This window comes from Schistocerca americana, chromosome 5 (genome assembly GCF_021461395.2).
Source record: "Schistocerca americana isolate TAMUIC-IGC-003095 chromosome 5, iqSchAmer2.1, whole genome shotgun sequence".
Classification (NCBI taxonomy): Eukaryota; Metazoa; Arthropoda; class Insecta; order Orthoptera; family Acrididae; genus Schistocerca; species Schistocerca americana.
In genome coordinates, this window is record NC_060123.1 from 34563837 (window position 1) to 34583299 (window position 19463).

A 19463-nucleotide genomic window follows, 5' to 3' on the forward strand; every position below is an offset into this window, starting at 1 on the left:
TGACCGGACGTTTTCAATTGGTGAGAGACCTGGAGAATGTGCTGGGCAGGGCAGCAGTCGAACATTTTCTGTATCCAGGAAGGCCCGTACGGGACCTGCAACATGCGGTCGTGCATTATCCTGCTGAAACGTAGGGTTACGCAGGGACCGAATGAAGGGTAGAGCCACGGGTCGTAACACATCTGAAATGTAACGTCCATTGTTCAAACTGCCGTCAATGCGAACAAGAGGTGACCGAGACCTATAACCAATGGCACCCCATACCATCACGCCGGATGATACGCCAGTATGGCGATCACGCATACACGTTTCCAATGTGCGTTCACCGCGATGTCGCCAAACACGGATGCGACCATCATGATACTGTAAACAGAACCTGGATTCATTCGAAAAAATGACGCTTTGTCATTCGTCGTTGAGTACACCATCGCAGGCGCTCCTGTCTGTGATGCAGCGTCAAGGGTAACCGCAGCCATGGTCTCCGAGCTGGTAGTCCATGCTGCTGCAAACGGCGTCGAACTGTTCGTGCAGATGGTTGTTGTCTTGCAAACGTCCCCATCTGTTGACTCAGGGATCGAGACGTGGCTGCACGATCCGTTACAGCCATGCGGATAAGATGCCTGTCATCTCGACTGCTAGTGATACGAGGCCGTTGGGATACATCACGGCGCCCCGTATTACCCTCCCGAACCCACAGATTCCATATTCTGCTAACAGCCATTGGATCTCGACCAACGCGAACAGCAATGTCGCGATACGATAAACCGCTATCGCGATAGGCTACAATCTGACCTTTACCAAAGTCGGAAACGTGATGGTACGCATTTCTCCTCCTTACACGAGGCATCATAACAACGTTTCAGCAGGCAACGCCGGTCAACCGCTGTTTGTGTATGAGAAATCGGTTGGAAACTTTGGACATGTCAGCACGTTGTAGGTGTCGCCACCGGCGCCAACCTTGTGTGATTGCTCTGAGAAGCTAATCATTTGCATAACACTGCATCTTCCTCCTATCGGTTAAATTTCGCGTCTGTAGCATGTCATCTTCATGGCGTAGCAATTTTAATGGCCAGTAGTGTATGATATCCCATCAGATGTTCCGTGGCAGAAGACCTGGTTCTGTTCCAAGGTGCACGATCGACAATGTATGGTTTAACTGTCCACATGTCATATAAATAGGTCTTAAAATATACAACGTTTCAGTCACCGTAAAATTCTGTAGTTATATTCCAAACAGCTGTAATATATATGGTGTAACGGGTTTAAGTGCAGATATTTTTATATGTGATACCTTATATGTATACGCATTATTCAGGCTATTTTTATTGTGTGTCGAACAGTCTTCCGATAAACATGTTACATACTTCACGATTTGATGTTTTCGGCATGGCCATACATGGGCCGGGAAGCAAACGACGCCTGGTAGTACAGAATATCTGTTTGGTTCCTCGCGTTCAGACTTCAATACATGACCTGCTGCCCAGGGAAGAATAAACATTATATGTTTACTTGTTGCACACACACTTGCAGGCACTACGAACCTAAAAACATGCGACTTGTAATAGCAATAATTATTAGTCTGCAAATGACGTAAAAACTGATATAATATAGTTCAGTACACCGTTTTAAGTCACGAACAGAAATATCTGCAGTATACCCCTTACTCCCCGCATTATAAAGCACTTAAATGTGTAGAGTGCGAATGCGAGTCTAACAACAACATGAGAAACTGTAGAAAATGAGGGAAACTACTTACGGCGGTCTATAGTGCGCTTTTCTTCTCGTGATTCTAGAACTAGTCACTGAGCCACAAAAGTACCGACCAAAAAATATCCCGTGTTTCTATGTGCGCTACCCTCTACGTTCAACACTCTACCCTGCGTTATCAGGAGTAGACTGGAAGAACCTGTGGAAATATCCGACTTTGAGATGAAAGTCATATTGGATGAAAGTCCTGAATGTTAAACTTTTTCGGAAGTTGCTTGGAACTCGGGAAACCGGGAAAGTCGGTTGCCGCGCTCCGCCGGTCACGGCCCGGAGCTCTTCATTTTCTGAGCTTTAATTGCTTTCTGGAGATGAAAGTTGTGATCTAGAGCGAGCCGCAAAGTTATCCTCGAGGACGGAGAGTTAGCGCGGAATTGCAGTTATGTTCCCTTTTCTCAGGCGATGATTTTTTCCGGCATACAGCTTTGTTGTGATTTAGTGTAGGTCCACGGTTATTGTTCGGTGGCTGTTTTATGATACCTCATAACCCAAACAGCTAGCTAGAGGAGATGTTGGCCAAAGGAATCGTAATTGACGAAATTCTTTATTGTCAAAAAAATGGTTCAAATGGCTCTGAGCACTATGGGACTAAACATCTGAGGTCATCAGTCCCCTAGAACTTAGAAGTACTTAAACCTAACTAACCTAAGGACATCACACACATCGATGCCCGAGGCAGGATTCGAACCTGCGACCGTAGCAGTTCAAAAATGGCTCTGAGCACTATGGGACTTAACATTTGTGGTCATCAGTCCCCTAGAACTTAGAACTAATTAAACCGACATCACACACATCGATGCCCGAGGCAGGATTCGAACCTGCGACCGTAGCAGTCGTGCGGTTCCAGACTGAGCGCCTAGAGCCGCTAGACCACCGCGGCCGGCGACCGTAGCAATCGCGCGGTTCCAGACTGAAGCGCCTAAACCGCTCGGCCATACCTGCCGGCCCTTTATTGCCAAATTGATACTGAAATATTTGATTTTGTACGTCAGTTTTAATCCAGTACTCATTCCGATATTTTTCTTTCGGTAAAGAGTCCGAGGAAACTGCAAAGAAATTACGTGGAGGATGAGAAGAAGCCAATCTGTTATACGGATTTTACGATAAAGTGGTTGGAGTCCATCCGAGTGCAGTCAAAATACTACAGGAGCATGAGATCGCCGACCCCTATAAAAAGTATTTCACAAACACAGGAGTGTAGAAAATTGATGTTGATCTTCCGGTAGTGTTAGTATTTCTCATAGTGCAATGCCCACATTAAATGACATCGTATCATGGAAGTCCAGTGTGATACTTTTTGGTAACACACTTAATTTTACATCTGTGACGTGCACCCAAATTAATGGAGCTGGCCTTTTTGGATTTTTATTTTTTTGTTACAGTTATGACATTTATACTCACATGTGCGATGGCTGTGGCCGCTCTTAAAACATGACACGTCCAAGAGGCTAGTATTTCAGTATTCCCAGGTCAAAAACGTAACTCCTAAATCTACCCCTTCTTCCAATTATTGCCTACTCTATCCATCCCAATAAGTCCTCCAATCCACCTTTTTCTTGCTCTATCCTAAGACCTGCGTACCTATTATCAGTTCCTTCTTCATCCATCCATCCTCCCTAACAGTTCCCAGAACCCAGTCTTCACTCACAGTTTCCAGGAGCCTACATACCATCATATCAAAACAATTTAGAATATACATCATATCACCATAATTCTTTTTATAAACATCGTAGTCTTTTTTAACTTGATAAAATGTTTGTTATTTGAATATGCAATAATTTATAAAAAATAACTGCCTGAAGAGCAGCCACATGACCGCTGGCAACCCCCCCCCCCTCTCCAATCCCCAGCACACACACACACACACATTGGTTGTGTAGGGATGTCTACATAACACCCAAATTAAAAAAAGCTAGACTACTGCGGTAAAATGTACCATCGCTGGTTTGTGAAAAATGTATTGTATATAAATATCCAGGCATCTGAAACTTGCCTGAGGCCAAAATTCGTACAATATTTCCGCAAGTAAAGTAAACCTGATAGTTTCAGGTGGAATGTAATTATTTAAACAATTTATCAGTTACATTTTACAATGTATTTTTAGCTCGTTATTTAGAATTTGCAAGCAATGTTTGTTAAATTTGGATTCTGGTTCTATACTCTTATGGAAATTTGGGTTCCGAGAGAAAAGACGTTGCTGAAAATCATTACTTTATGATCAGCTTTCGGAACAGTGGAACCGTAACACAGTGAAAGTATTGATACTTATAAATGCAGTAAACATATATACTTACCATGTCAGATGTGAAATCTGTTGATGAACTTGGACCCTCGATTTTCATACGATTAGTAATTAAAAATAAACAGATGTTGCTTTTATTGAAGAATATGACTCAGTAATTCTTAACTAACATTCTAGTATGGTAATAAATATAAATTAAAGGTAAACAGATGTTACTTTTTGGAAACTTACGATTAAATACATACAGTACCTACAACGAAATGGTTTATTTTTTAGGCGGTTTAAAAATAGCAAATCTCTCTCTGTTTCAGGTCTGAGTCGTCCGCTGGGTGCAGAAGGAGCTAAAGTAGCTGCCTAATGTTTGTCAACGTTTGGCGAATTTTCATTTTTTCATTGTTGTCCACCCGAATGAAAATGGCTTCAGGTCAGGAGGAGACACAAACTGTGCTTTGTTACGCAAATTTAACTACATTGTTAGGGTGCAAAGAAAATTTCTTTCCGTTAGCAAGAAAATGGCACACGACGCAAAGAGGACAGCATACGCAGTGTCTGGAGCATACGCAGTGTCTGGACGCAGGTAGCATTCTAAAGCGGTATGCAGCGGGTCGGCGTGGCCTTGAAGAAAAAGTTGAGGACGTCCGCCAAGCGTTCCAACCAAGTCCACGCAAGTCAATGCGTCAGGTGTCGCAGGAACTTTAGATGCCACGTGCAGTTATTCAAAAGATCCTCAAAAAACGGCTACGCCTGTATTCATACAAGGTGAAGATCCTACACGCGATCACAAGCAACAGCGATATGGGATTGCGTGCGGAAGTTTAACCGAACCGACCGGAATCCTCCTTTCTTGTCAAGCGTCATGTGTTTTGGTTAGGCACATTCCATGCCTCTAGATCTGTGAACAAGTATAATCTTCGTATCTGGAACTCACAGAAACCAGGCAGTATCAGGGGAAAGGTGCGAGACGGGCAACAAGATAATATACTGAGGAGACTGGCACAGGAACGATGTACTTAGACACATTGTAGATGTGTCTTTTCTCTTCCGACGAAGATCTAAAACCAAACCTTCGGTTTTAACAAGATGGTGCTCGTCCTCACTGGTCGTTGGATGTTCGGAAAACTCTGAATCGAACATCTCCAGGACGCTGGACTGGACGCGATAGACCCTTGAGTTGGCTTTCACGTTCTCCTGAGGTCACATCACTGGAATTTTTTGATTTGATCCATTATAAATGGTTTTTGAAAGCCTGCGACTGTAGATACAATAGGTTTGTTTATAAATAAATACTTCTGCTACCAGTCACGATTTTCTTTATTTTACTATTTGCACGACGCGTTTCGAGAAATAATTCCCATTTTCAAGTGCGTTTTTATGATGTGTGTTAAGCCATTTCTTTTGATGTTGTCAGTGTGTGTGAGTCTGCTTCACTTTGTTGACTTTTACTGTAATACATAAGAAACGCGATTTTTAGTTGGGTGTCAATATTTTCTGTGAGGTTAGTGGCTAAAGTTTGAGAACAATTTGTACTTACAATTTTCTAATGGTCCATTTGTGTAGAGAGTCACACACACTTAACATCACACACAACTTGTACATTTTACACATCGAACATATCTGATATAAACAAACAGTTGCAAAGATCTTCTTATAGGTAGTTCACAGAGATAACATTATAGGTCTTCCACAGATTATGATATGCTTTTGTACAGAGGTTAATTTATCTTTACAATTTGGCTCATGAATTACTTATACTGATTTTACATTTTTGCTTATTTCTATGTTTTACTATTTTTATTTAAGTATATTATCAAAACATCTGAAGAAATTCACTGATTCATTTTCAAGTTTTTCATTTAATATTTTATCTTCATATTTTCTATTTCTAATAATAATATTAAATGAAAAACTTGAAAATGAATCAGTGAATTTCTTCAGATGTTTTGATAATATACTTAAATAAAAATAGTAAAACATAGAAATAAGCAAAAATGTAAAATCAGTATAAGTAATTCATGAGCCAAATTGTAAAGATAAATTAACCTCTGTACAAAAGCATATCATAATCTGTGGAAGACCTATAATGTTATCTCTGTGAACTACCTATAAGAAGATCTTTGCAACTGTTTGTTTATATCAGATATGTTCGATGTGTAAAATGTACAAGTTGTGTGTGATGTTAAGTGTGTGTGACTCTCTACACAAATGGACCATTAGAAAATTGTAAGTACAAATTGTTCTCAAACTTTAGCCACTAACCTCACAGAAAATATTGACACCCAACTAAAAATCGCGTTTCTTATGTATTACAGTAAAAGTCAACAAAGTGAAGCAGACTCACACACACTGACAACATCAAAAGAAATGGCTTAACACACATCATAAAAACGCACTTGAAAATGGGAATTATTTCTCGAAACGCGTCGTGCAAATAGTAAAATAAAGAAAATCGTGACTGGTAGCAGAAGTATTTATTTATAAACAAACCTACTGGAATTTTTTTTTTCTCTGTGGGCAACGAGGAGGACAGGATTTTCGCCACTGCAGTGCGAAACCTTCAAGATCTAGGAGTCATCGATACTGCGGTGGCGTCGACCATCTATGACGTCACACCAGCAGCGACCACCTCTGAGACGCTGCACTTCTACGCAGCGCCACCGACGACGCCATTCCGCGCAGGCAAGAGCCACGCCTCCCGAGAATTGCGAGGCGATTACGAAATACGGCCGCACGGGGAAAGCGCCGCAGTTCCGTCTTGAGTTCCGTCTAGGGTCGAAGTTCTCCTTCCTCATCCAGTGGACGGAGTAGCTGCGTCATCGCTATGCCGAGCGTATGTCAGTCTAGTGTATTCGGAGGGTTTAGTGATGTCAAACCGATAAGTGTTGCAGTAACTGCACTTAGAAAATTCTGAATTTAATCAAGATTCGCTTCTTTATAAGTGCTTTCACGCGTGCTTAACTCACGCACAGCAGTGGAGAGCTACAAAGATTGATTAATGATTGATTTTTCAATGCTAAATCGAGAGTTCTGTTACCAGTCTGCGTCTGTAGCTTCTTACACTATCTCTTCGTCCACCTGCTTATACGAAAGAAGAATACAGCAAGTGCTATCCCTCCAGATATGTTGTAGCGGATCCTGATGGAAATTGAATGCAGACGTCTATTCTTCGCGTCACCGCAGGAGCTCACTTGGAGTGTTTTGATTTGATGTAATTTTTTTTTTTTTTGAAAGCTTAGCTTGACGTACAGCTTATTTTTGAGAAGAAAATAAATTTATTTCATTTAATTTTGTGTTGGTACCAAATTGAAAGTAGGGAATTCCGGTGTAGACGCCTTGTATGTTAACTGTTTAATTTTGAAAAATGAAGAAATCACAAAACAGTTGCTTAATCCATAACGTATCATTATGTACGCGACCGGTTTCAGAGCACTTAAAGATCAGTCATCTACACAAATTAAAAAAAAATGCATCACCTCGGTTCCGAGAGTTCCGGAACCTGTAAAGAAAATTGGAAGAGAGATCAACATAAACATCTTTTCGCCCTTTTTATTGCACATGAAAATCACACGCTGCATGTTGTACCACCATACAGCGAGACCTTCAGAGTTGATGGTCCACATTACTGTACACACCGGTACCTGTAATACCCAGTAGCACGACCTCTTGCATTGATGCATGCCTGTATTCGTCGTGGCATACTATCCACAAGTTCATTAAGGCACTATTGGTCCAAATTGTCCCACTCCTCAACGGTGATTCGGCGTAGATCCCTCAGAGTGGTTGGTGGGTCACGTCCTCCATAAACAGCTCTTTTCAATCTATCCCAGGCATGTTCGATAGGATTCTTGTCTGGAGAACATGCTGACCACTCCAGACGAGCGATGTCGTTATCCTGAAGGAAGTCATTCACAAGACATGAACGATGGGATCGCGAATTGTCGTCCATGTAGACGAATATCTCACCAATACGTGCCGATATGGTTGCACTACCGGTCAGAGGATGGCATTCACGTATCGTACAGCCGTTATGGCGTCTTCCATGACCACCAGCGGCGTACGTCGGCCCCACATAATGCCACCCCAAAACAGCAGGGAACCTCGACCTTTCTGCACTCACTGGGCAGCGTGTCTAAGGCGTTCAGCCTGACCGCGTTGCCTCTAAACACGTCTCCGACGATTGTCTGGTTGAAAGCATATGTGACACTCATCGGTGAAGAGAATGTGATGCCAATCCTGAGCGGCCCATTCGGCATGTTGTTGAGCCCATATGTACCGCGCTGCATGGTGTCGTGGTTGCAAAGATGGACCTCGCCATGGACGTCGGGAGTGAAGCTGGGCATCACGCAGCCCCCCTCAGTTTGAGTCGTAACACGACGTCCTGTGGCTGCACGAAAGGCATTATTCAACAGGTGGCGTTGCGTTAATGGTTCCTCCGAGCCATAATCCGTAGGCAGTGGTCAACCACTGCAGTAGTAGCCTTTGGGCGGCCTGAGCGAGGCATGTAATCGACATTTCTGTCTCTCAGTATCTCCTCCATGTCCGAACAACATCGCTTTAGTTCACTCCGAGACACCTGGACACTTCCCTTGTTGAGAGCCCTTACTGGCACAAAGTAACAATGCGGCCGCGATCGAACCGCGGTATAGACCGCCTAGGCATGGTTGAACTACAGACAACATGAGCCGTGTACCTCCTCCCTGGTCGATTGACTGTAACTGATAGGTTGTCGGACCCCCTCCGTCTAATAGGCGCTGCTCATGCATGGTTGTTTACATCTCTGGGCGGGTTTACTGACATCCTGAACAGTCAAAGGGACTGTGTCTGTGATACAATACCCACAGTCTACGTCTATCTTCAGTAGTTCTGGCAACCGGGCTGATGCAAAACTTTGTTTGATGTGTGTAGTATAAAAAATAAAATCACTCAATCGTATGAGTTCATCCTCACTCTCGTGGAACCAAAGGACCGGGTCGAAAAGGTAAACGGGACATAAATTGTGTAACAACCGTTCCCTAGTGCTGCACGACCGGGGGATCGGTTTTTAAGGAAATTTACCTTTTGACACGGAACCTATGGTTCCTCGACAACATAGGAATGAGGATGACCTCAGATGATTGACTGATTTTATTTTTTACATCAAATGATATTTCGAAACCTGTCGTGTACACAATAAAAGATTGCGGATTAAGAAACCATCCTGTGGTTTCTTCATCTTTCAAAACGGAGTTGTACAGTTGCGGATGCCCCATAAGAAGAAATCTAACTTTTTGATTAGGTATTTAACATTAAATTCAAATAAGTGTAAAAATAAGTGGTTGTGCGTAGGGAGAATCGGAAAAGGGACTTTGCAAATACAAGACTAGAAGGCCATGAACTCAACTAAGGATAGCTCTGTTAACAAATCTTAAAATTTTTAGTACTTAGGAGCGCTCGGAATCTTCAAAGTCTGTTTTTTTTTCTACTGTTTTTGAGAAGAACGTCGTACTGTCTGAGGAAAATCACGTCCAGACACTGAGCTTCAACATCTGTAAGTATGAAGAAACTCGAAGATGAGCAGTCCGTTATGGCCTCCTCGTCAGAAACGATCGGAAACGTGGGTCACAACAACATTGGAAGTACGTTTTTGCCAAAAGTTGAATATGTCAGGGGTTTATCTACCATCACCTATTTGAAAGCGAAACTCTGCTCTGTTCTAATGGAAGGCAGCTGCAGAGGGGGCCTTTCTGTTGCCGCTGCTTCCACGGTCGCCTTTCATTGAGTTATCACCCCACACGTCGATCGTCTTGTTCCAGCAGACAAAAGGACGCAACGCGGTCGCCGTTAAAGGAGAATAATACGGACGGAGAGGCGCGCCGCGAGACGGGAGATAAACCAGCAAAGTAGTTAAACAGAACACACTCTGCTTGAGATGGCTGTTAGCGTTAATGTAGCGGCTCCTACCTGACGGCTGCAGTTGCTTGCTCCGGCGCCTCTGAACGTTTTGTTAGATTAATCGCCTTCGGTAATGGAGGCAGAAGCAGATACGGAGGCGACTCTCGGGAAAGGAAACCAAATTACTCAACCGTATCTTGAAGGGGCGTGTCACGTGCAACAGACAGACCACACGCTAAGGACACGTCTACCTACACCTCCCAGGTGTCAAGTATGACGTCAGACTGGTTACTCGTCTGAACACAAAGAAGTATTTCGTATCTTGAATATCGAGACTAGTGATGCAGTACAACGAGGAGTAAAAGGCGGCCCGCCTTATTAAGCACATACTAGATAGATGGTTGTCACCGTAAGATGCTCGTCATGTGATTGTTCTCGTGCCATCTAAAGATTTCATCTTAATGGAAAAACAGCTGCTCTCCACATTTATCACGACAAAGATGTAAAATATCTTACGGAGAAAAGTGTGCAGACGTATAAGCCATACGTTGGTACCAGAAAAAAGAAGTACGTGCATTTTCTGCAGGGTATGTAAAGTAAAGCAGTCAACCAACTCGAAGGTGAGATTTGAATTACACAAAGCTTTAGCTACCATAGTTGTTTAGTACGTGGTATGATGATGACTCTCTTAAACCCATTAACCAGTTGACCTAGACAGTAATGGGCGAACCTACATTTAAATGCAGAACCCGAACCATGGTTCAACCTGCAGTTTTTGCAGTAAAAATTATTGCCAACAATGAAACTCTAGTTAAATGCCAGAAAAGTATTCTACGAACGACAGGTGATCCAACCACAATCTCCGGATTAATAGGCGGAGGCGCAGATCTGGTAACCCGAGTTGCCGAAACACGAACAAGATTTTTTTTCAAATGTAATAAGAACGTCATCAAATGACAATTTCGAACGACGACTACTTTCCTGGTAAAATGCAATACTACTTCAACGGGAAAGTGTCCGCCCATTACAGTTCTCATGCTAATGGATGGCTAGAGTGGGCGCACTGGGACAGAGGCTTTACGGTTACTGATGATTAACGACGACTCTGCAGAAGCACGAGACATGGCTGGATGAACGTAATGAAGTTTCCAACTGTACTACACAACCGTCTTCCCAGTGAAAACAGTAGCTCAGGTTGATAGCGGGCTGCGCTTAAAACAGAAGTACACGCTTCAGAGATACATAGATGTGACGTCACTGAACTGGGTTACATTCACATTTTTAGCGGATGGAGAAGATATGGTATTCTTTTTGGACAGAAATAACGATAACAATTATCCCCTTTCAGAACAGATTAAGAAACTGTGTGCCGGGTACCAGTGAAACGTATGCTTTGCTATATAACGACTAACAATTAATCACGGGCCATTTATAAAATAATGGGTGCGTTATCATTCTTTTGATGTGGAAGGATGAAGTGTTTATCAGTTCGCAAAAATATGGCGTAGAGGGAATATTTGATGGAGTGGGGGCGCTACTAACCAAGCAGTTTGGATAGTTTGAGCTGGGCGGTGAAACAGAAGAACAAATAATGAGTCGCTTGCAGAGAATAGCCAACACACATAAAAATAGTTGCCTGACCAGTAACGCGTAGGCAAGAATTGAGCTGACGAAAAGGATGTGGCAGGATACTATGAATTTCTTTCGGATGTGCATGAGTGAGGAAAGTAAAGAGTGAAAGTATCACAGGTATCAGAGAATGGATTGGTAGTTACGATCATGTGAAAAGCAAGAACGATGAACACGTAAGAAGGAAGATACTAAAGATACTATCACATAGACCGACAATCGTTGGTAAGGTCATCGACACACCTATATCATGTAAAGTGAGTTGCCAAAAATAACGGGAAGGATTGTCCCGTTTTAAGTCGTGTCGTGTACGGCTTCCGAAAGTTGTGCTGCGTGTGGCGAGAGTGTACACACGACATGTGAGCGGTCTATCACAGGCAGGTGTGTAGTGAATATGGCAGCACGTCACGAGTTAACTGACTCTGAACGTGGTATGATACTCAGCATGTAATTCTGTAAGGTGGTTCTTCAGTATAGTAGAAACAATGTTTTCATATGCGTAAACCGCTGTATGCAATAACCAGCGGTTATTTAACGGACTAGTCACGTCTCATACGCAGAGCCGTATTGGGCGATCGACGGCATGATGTGAGTCACAGGGACTGTAGCCTCAGATTTGAATATGGAGAGTCAGCAAGCTAATCCTATCAGCACTGTACGGTGACAAAAGTAGCGCGTATGCTTCCGCAGCCGACGAGTGACGTGTATCACAGTGCCTTCCCATGGATTTGGGCTACTCATTGTATATCAGCATATGTGGAGAAAGTAAATATTTAAATGAAAATATGTAATACGTTTTTAAGTTGGACTCAAAAGCATAAAGTAATTTCTCACAAACCCACACAGATCTTTCACGCAGTACAGATGATTTTGAAAATTGGTGCTTGTGAAATTTTTAATAGCTATGAAAATACTTGTGTAAAATGTATAACAAAAAAGGAGGGCACATGCAATTGGTAATTGATGTGTGAATAATTCACCTTCTATTGCCTACTGCAAGCACCCCAAGTTTTTCGTTATAGATCTTACAAGTCTTTTCATGCCTCTTAAAAATTCACCATCACAGGTTTTCAGGACCGTTTGTATGGGGTTAAGAATCTATAAGGAGCTAGGAGGAATAATTTTATTCTTTTTGGTCCAATTTAAAAAAAAGTGTCGTATGAAAAAATTATTTTTGTTCAAATAATTATTTTCTGCTATTTAACACTGGTTTACTGTTGCAAACTATTGTGACCGGAATCTGACAAGGATCAAGAATGACTCAAAGAACCAGCAGAGACTAGCCGCCTGGTCAGCGCCATCGGCAGCAGTCAGTTGAGTGTGAAGAGGAGGGCAACAAGAGGAGGAAAACCCGTAACAGAGATGACATGGTAGAATAGCGAAGTTCTAGGTAGTAATCTAACTTAACGCCTACCGAAATCTGAGACCAAATGGACGGTGTCTACTGAAAACGATATGACAATGCGGCCAGTATACAGGTGTAGGAAGAGCTGAGGCTCAGCTACTTTTATAATGTGGCTGTGAGCACTAGCTGGCTGGCAAGATGGACGTGGCCTTGCAGTGCGATGTCTGACACTGCAGAGGCGATATTAGCACTTGAAGACTAGCAGTGCCATCTAGCAGCCGTCACTGAGTTCCGGGCATACTGCCTGAAACGACTTCCGATACTACCCACACAACACACTGGTCCTGCATGGTAGCCCATTTGCCACCATTAAAAACTCTTTTTCACGTTGCGCTTCCCCCTACGGGAGCTAGCTGGATCAGACAGATAAGTAATTGAGTTAATATTGCGTTGTCATCTAGTTATCAGCTATGTTTAAATTTTCAAATCTCTAATGTACGTATTTAGAAGTTAGTTTAAATTTATTTCAAAATTTATACCAAACGAAGAAAGAGATGAGAAAGTGACATGTTAAAAAAAGAAAAAATGCAATAGTGTCAACATCTGGAGTGAGTCACGTATTTTATATCTGTCTCATAAGGTCTAGTCAGCCGAAGAGGGGGGAGAGGGGGAGGGCAGTGTTTACTTCAGATGTTATGTGGTGAGACAGATTGATAGCTGCATGAAGGAAGAGGGAAAAGAGAACATTGGAGTGAAAAAAAGAGGAAAATGGACAGAACCATTACACAGCAAGAGTTGACAGAGAGAGGCAGGTACAGAGACCAAGCCACCTGTGATACCTTCACTTGTATCAAAATTTGTCTGACTGAAGGTGTGAGTACAACAGCCACATAAGACAAAATTTAGAAATTCAGTATTTCAACATAGGTTGTACAACTGGCTAGCAATCAGTGTGAGTTGTAGACAAATTGGAGTTTTCCAGTAGCCTGTTAATAAACTGAAGCCTAGCATGCCCTTTAAGAAAGTGATACTACAGAGTCGTTCAGACCATCTTCTGTAATATCGTTACATCCATTTGTACACCGCAGATCATGGTTCGGTTCTGGAGTTGAGACAGATTGTTACTGTCTACACTCCATCCACCTAGAGTTCCCACCTCTCAAATATAACATGCCGTAACTCCCATTTTATCATGCCACAGATGGATATGATTTTAATAATAACAACAGTAAAAAATATAATACTTTTTAATAAAGTAAAAATAATTAGTATTTTTTTCCATTGATGCTTAACACTTCGCTATACTCTAACGTTGAAGAAATAACAATTCAGATAACTAAATCGTTTGAAAGGCATGGATCTGAAAATTTGAAAACGTGTGTGATGCTACTGATTTAAGAACTATAACTGCAACAAACTCTCACAAATCTGATAACATCATGATATACACAATATAACTTCGAAGTTTTCACTCATCATTACTATTATGAAAACAGGTCTGCAGCCAATGGTTATGTGAATGCGTAAGGGAAGGGAAGACTGTTTCTTTGGCCTACGTCCGGAAAATTAGTTTTTCTGTTATTTTTAGGATTCTGTACATCGAGCGGTAAACACGGAACCGTTATCGGATCGCTTTGTGGCCTGTCTGTCGATCGGTCCGACTGTTAAAAACCGTATCAAGATGGAATTTATGTCACATACCAGGGGCGATGTAAAAGACTTAAGCTTCTAACTCAATGTGGTCAAAAGATACGGCGACTTGTGTCAAAATTTGTGACACTCTCAAACTTACTCATCGAAACCTGACAAGAAGTAAGTTCGCACGACAAAAGTAAATGGAAAAAAACAGGAAATTTTTAATTTGTAAGTGCATCACACAAAAAATAATTTTTTTTGTCACTTGTTACCCGACTTCAAACTTAAACCATTCTCAAAAGTTTTGATTTTCCAGGACGCATATTTTGCCAGTATAAATATCGCTAACAGGCAAAACTCTTCGAGATTCTCGATTCACGGTATGGGAGTCCTGCTCGCATCTGGTCAATTTATTTTTCTTCGTGGAAGGTCTCTTCCTGTTTTGCCCTGTTCAGCTCCCTGTAGTTTGACGGTTCTGTCAGTGGACTCACGAATCTTGACTGAACTGCTGTTGACAGCAGGTCAATGGGCGCCTTTTCCTGGCTGAAACATTCTCTGCAGCCGCTCAACCAGCAACCTCATTCATGTGGCAGATCCTCACGTAAGTAACTGAAAATTATCCTACGTTAAACAAAGCTTGTAATCTCCATAACTGATTGCCGTTTCCGAGACTCTTAATTTTCATTCTTATTTGTTCTCCAAAAATTCAATGAGAAACTTAGAAAACGATACACATAAAAATATCAACGCTTTTAATAAAATAATTTGTGGTGGTGATAGGGTGGGGATGATGACTGTCATGAATGCACACTCTCGTTCCCCCTTAGATCTGCACCGTTTGCATCACGCGACTGACTCCAGTCATGCCGCTACATCTTTATGTTCGAGAGGGGCACAGCTTTAAAATTCTCTGCTTTTTACACTACTGGCCATTAAAATTGCTACGCCACGAAGATAACGTGCTACAGACGCGAAATTTAACTGACAGGAAGAAGATGCTGTGATATGCAAATAATTATTCAGAGCATTCACAGAAGGTTGGCGCTGGTGGCGACACATACAACGTGCTGACATGAGGAAAGTTTCCAACCGATTTCTCATACACAAACAGCACTTGACCGGCGTTGCCTGGTGAAACGTCGTTGTGATGCCTCGTGTAAGGAGGATAAATACGTACCATCACGTTTCCGACTTTGATAAAGGTCGGATTGTAGCCTATCGCGATTGCGGTTTATCGTATCGCGACATTGCTGCTCGCGTCGGTCGAGATCCAATGACTGTTTTGGAATTGGTGGGTTAAGGAGGGTAATACGGAACGGCGTGCTGGATCCGAACGGCCTCGTATCGCTAGCAGCCGAGATGACAGTCATCTTATCCGCATGGCTGTAACGGATCGTGATCCCCGAATCAACAGATGGGGACGTATGCAAGACAACAACCATCTGCGCGAACAGTTCGACGGCGTTTGCAGCAGCATGGACTATCAGCTCGAAGACCATGGCTGCGGTTACCCTTGACGCTGCATCACAGACAGGAGCGCGTGCGATGGTGTATACAACGGCGAACCTGGGTGCACGAATGGCAAAACATTTTTTCGGATGAATCCAGGTTATGTTTACTGCATCATGATGGTCGCATCCGCGTTTGGCGACATCGCGGTGAACGCACATCGGAAGCGTGTATTCGTCATCGCCATACTCGCGTATCATCCAGCGTGATGGTATGGGGTGCCATTGGTTACACGTCTCGGTCACCTCTTGTTCGCATTGACGGCACTTTGAACAGTGGACGTTACATTTCAGATGTGTTACGACCCGTGGCTTTACCCGTTCATTCGATCTCTGCGAAACCCTACATTTCAGCAGGATAATGCACGACCGCATGTTGCAGGTCCTGTACGGGCCTTTCTGGATACTGAAAATGTTCGACTGCTACCCTGGCCAGCACATTCTCCAGATCTTTCACGAATTGAAAACGTCTCGTCGATGGTGGCCGAGCAACACAATACGCCAGTCACTACTCTTGATGAAGTGTGGTATCGTGTTGAAGCTGCATGGGCAGCTGTACCTGTACACGCCATCCAAGCTCTGTTTGACTCAATGCCCAGGCGTATCAAGGCCGATATTATGGCCAGAGGTGGTTGTTCTGCGTACTGATTTCTCAGGAGCTATGCACCCAAATTGCGTGAAAATGTAATCACATGTCAGTTCTAGTATAATATATTTGTCCAATGAACACCCGTTTATCATCAGCATTTCTTCTTGGTGTTGCAATATTAATGGCCAGTAGTGTAAGAGCTGGTTGTCACCACTCTGCGCCAGGCCGATATTCTGCCTACATTCGCCTGTATATCACTGGGAACGGGTTGGTTAATGGTGACGCATTTCGTCAGTGGGGAGACGTGAGCTGCCTCACTACTCAGTCTGCTTATCGCGAGAAACAGCAGCGCGACAGATGGCGCCGTCAAGCGGCGACAGGCGGCATTCCCGTGACAAACGAACTGTGGCCGCTGCTGTCGCGCTCTACGCTGCTGTACCGCGACACAGCTGCTCTGCTCTGCTCTGCTCTGCTCGCGAGGAGGCGCTGTTTCTCAATTAGGCGGCGCACCCGTCCCAGATCCATCATCGTTAAGGCAGCCACGCAGCGGCCGTAATGACGCGACACACACAGCTAAGCGGCCCGCCGTGACGTATTGTGTCGCTCAGTTTCGCAGCAGCCTGCGGCCAAGCAGCAACGGGATTATGCGTGCCAACCCAGTTTACATTGCCGCTTTCTGTGCTCTCCCTTTCTTCTGACGGAAGCAATATGAGAGTCTAACGTCTCGTCGACAAAGAGGTCTTTAGATATGAAGCAAAAAACCCAATTTCATTTGGACTTTTTACATATAATACTCGACATTGTCCAAGCGCCTCCACTGCCATTGCAAGTAAATGTCGCTCCATCCTGGATTCAGGAGCGTGGAACAGCGGATTGTCGATGAAATGTACTGATATCGTATTATTAGGACACCAGTTTCGACGTTCCAATCACGTCATCTTCGGGCCTATACAATAAAGTTATAAGACAGCAGATAAACACGTAACAGGATATCACACATAGTATTACATATACAGAACAAACGACAAACATTAATGAATAGAAGTAAAAGAAATCAGTAGTGAACGAAAATATTCAGGGCATAATTAAAGATACTATGAACATACAACACGATATCCATCCTTACAACAAGCACATCACTCATCTAACAGAAATAACAGTAAAACAATAGTGACAACGTAATGCAAGTATTAGTCCTATACATTCATTGTCCTCAAAAATGTGATAGTAGAAGCGACAAGGATCTATTTTTTGTGAGTAGAGTAAACATTAAGAATAGCGCCAGATATCTAACATAAAATTCTAAGAAATGATAAACGCGGCAGAAATAACGTGAACACTGAAAAGCCAAAGAAACTGGAACACCTGCCTAATATTGTGTAGGGCCCCCGCGATCACGCAGAAGTGCCGCAAATCGACATAGTATGGCCTCAACACCATGAATCCTGTAGGTCTCTCCATAAATCCGTAAGAGTACGAGGGGGTGGAGATCTGTTCTGAACAGCCCGTTGCAAGGCATCTCACACATGCTCAATAATGTTCACGTCTGGGGAGTTTAGTGGCCAGCGGAGGTGTTTAAACTCTTGAGTGCTCCTGGAGTCACTCTGCAGCAATTCTGGACGTGTGGGGTGCCGCATTGTCCTGCTGGAATTGTCCGCAGGAATGCACAGTGGACATGAATGGATGCAAGGTGATCAGACAGGATGCTTACGTACGTGTCACTTGTCAAGAGTCGTATCTAGACGTGTCTGGGGTCCCGTATCACTCCAACTGCACACGCCCCACACCATTAAAGAGCCTCTGCCAGCTTGAACAGTCCCCTGCTGACATGCAGGGGTCCATGGATTCTTGACGTTGTCTCCATATCCATGCACGTCCATCCGTTTGATACAATTTGAAACGAGACTCGTCTGACCAGGCAACATGTTTCCAGTCACCAAAAGTCCAGTGTCGGTGTTGACGGGCCCAGGCAAGGCGTAAAGCATTGTGTCATGCAGTCATCAAGGGTACACGAGTGGGCCTTCGGCTCCGAAAGCCCGTATCGATGATGTTTTGTTGAATGGTTAGCACTTGTTAATTGTCCAGTATTGAATTCTGCAGCAATTTTTGGAAGGTTGCACTACTGTCACATTGAACGATTCTTTTCAGTCGTCGTACGTCCCGTTCTTGCAGGAACTTTTTCCGGCTGCAGCGATGTCCGAGATTTACCGGATTCCCCATATTCACGGTACACTCGTTAAATTGTCGTACGGGAAAATCCCCACTTTATCGCTACCTCGGAGATACTGTGTCCCATCGCTCGTGCACCGGCTATAGCACCACGTTCAGGCTCACTTAAATCTTGATAATCTGCCATTATAGCAGCAGTAACCGATCTAGCAACTGCGCCAGACACTTGTTGTCTTACATAGACGTTGCCGACTGCATCGCTGTATTCCACTTGTTTACATTTCTCTGTATTTGAATAGGCATGCCTATACCAGTTTCTTTGGCACTTCATTGTAATAACCATATTGAAAAAATAACAAAATGGCTAACAAACGACAAAGGTCATATAGCCAAGCTGTCTTACTACATAACATGAATAATACAGTCAAATATGTATTAGTGCCATAAACCATCGGATTAGAATCAAAATAAGGAAGTGTAAAAACGTGAACTAGCTACAAGTAAAAGTAAGCATGTCATGTATTATGCATGTAAATGTCTTGTATCCTGTAGATGGAGCCACTAGCCAAAAATACTAGTGACAACTTGTAACAGCGTCACCAAGACATCCATATTCATTCATTAACGTTCCATGATCAATCAACACAAGAAACTAAGAAATACGGACATATAGGAAACATTCGAGTAGAATTGTATATAGACAAAAAATACCAC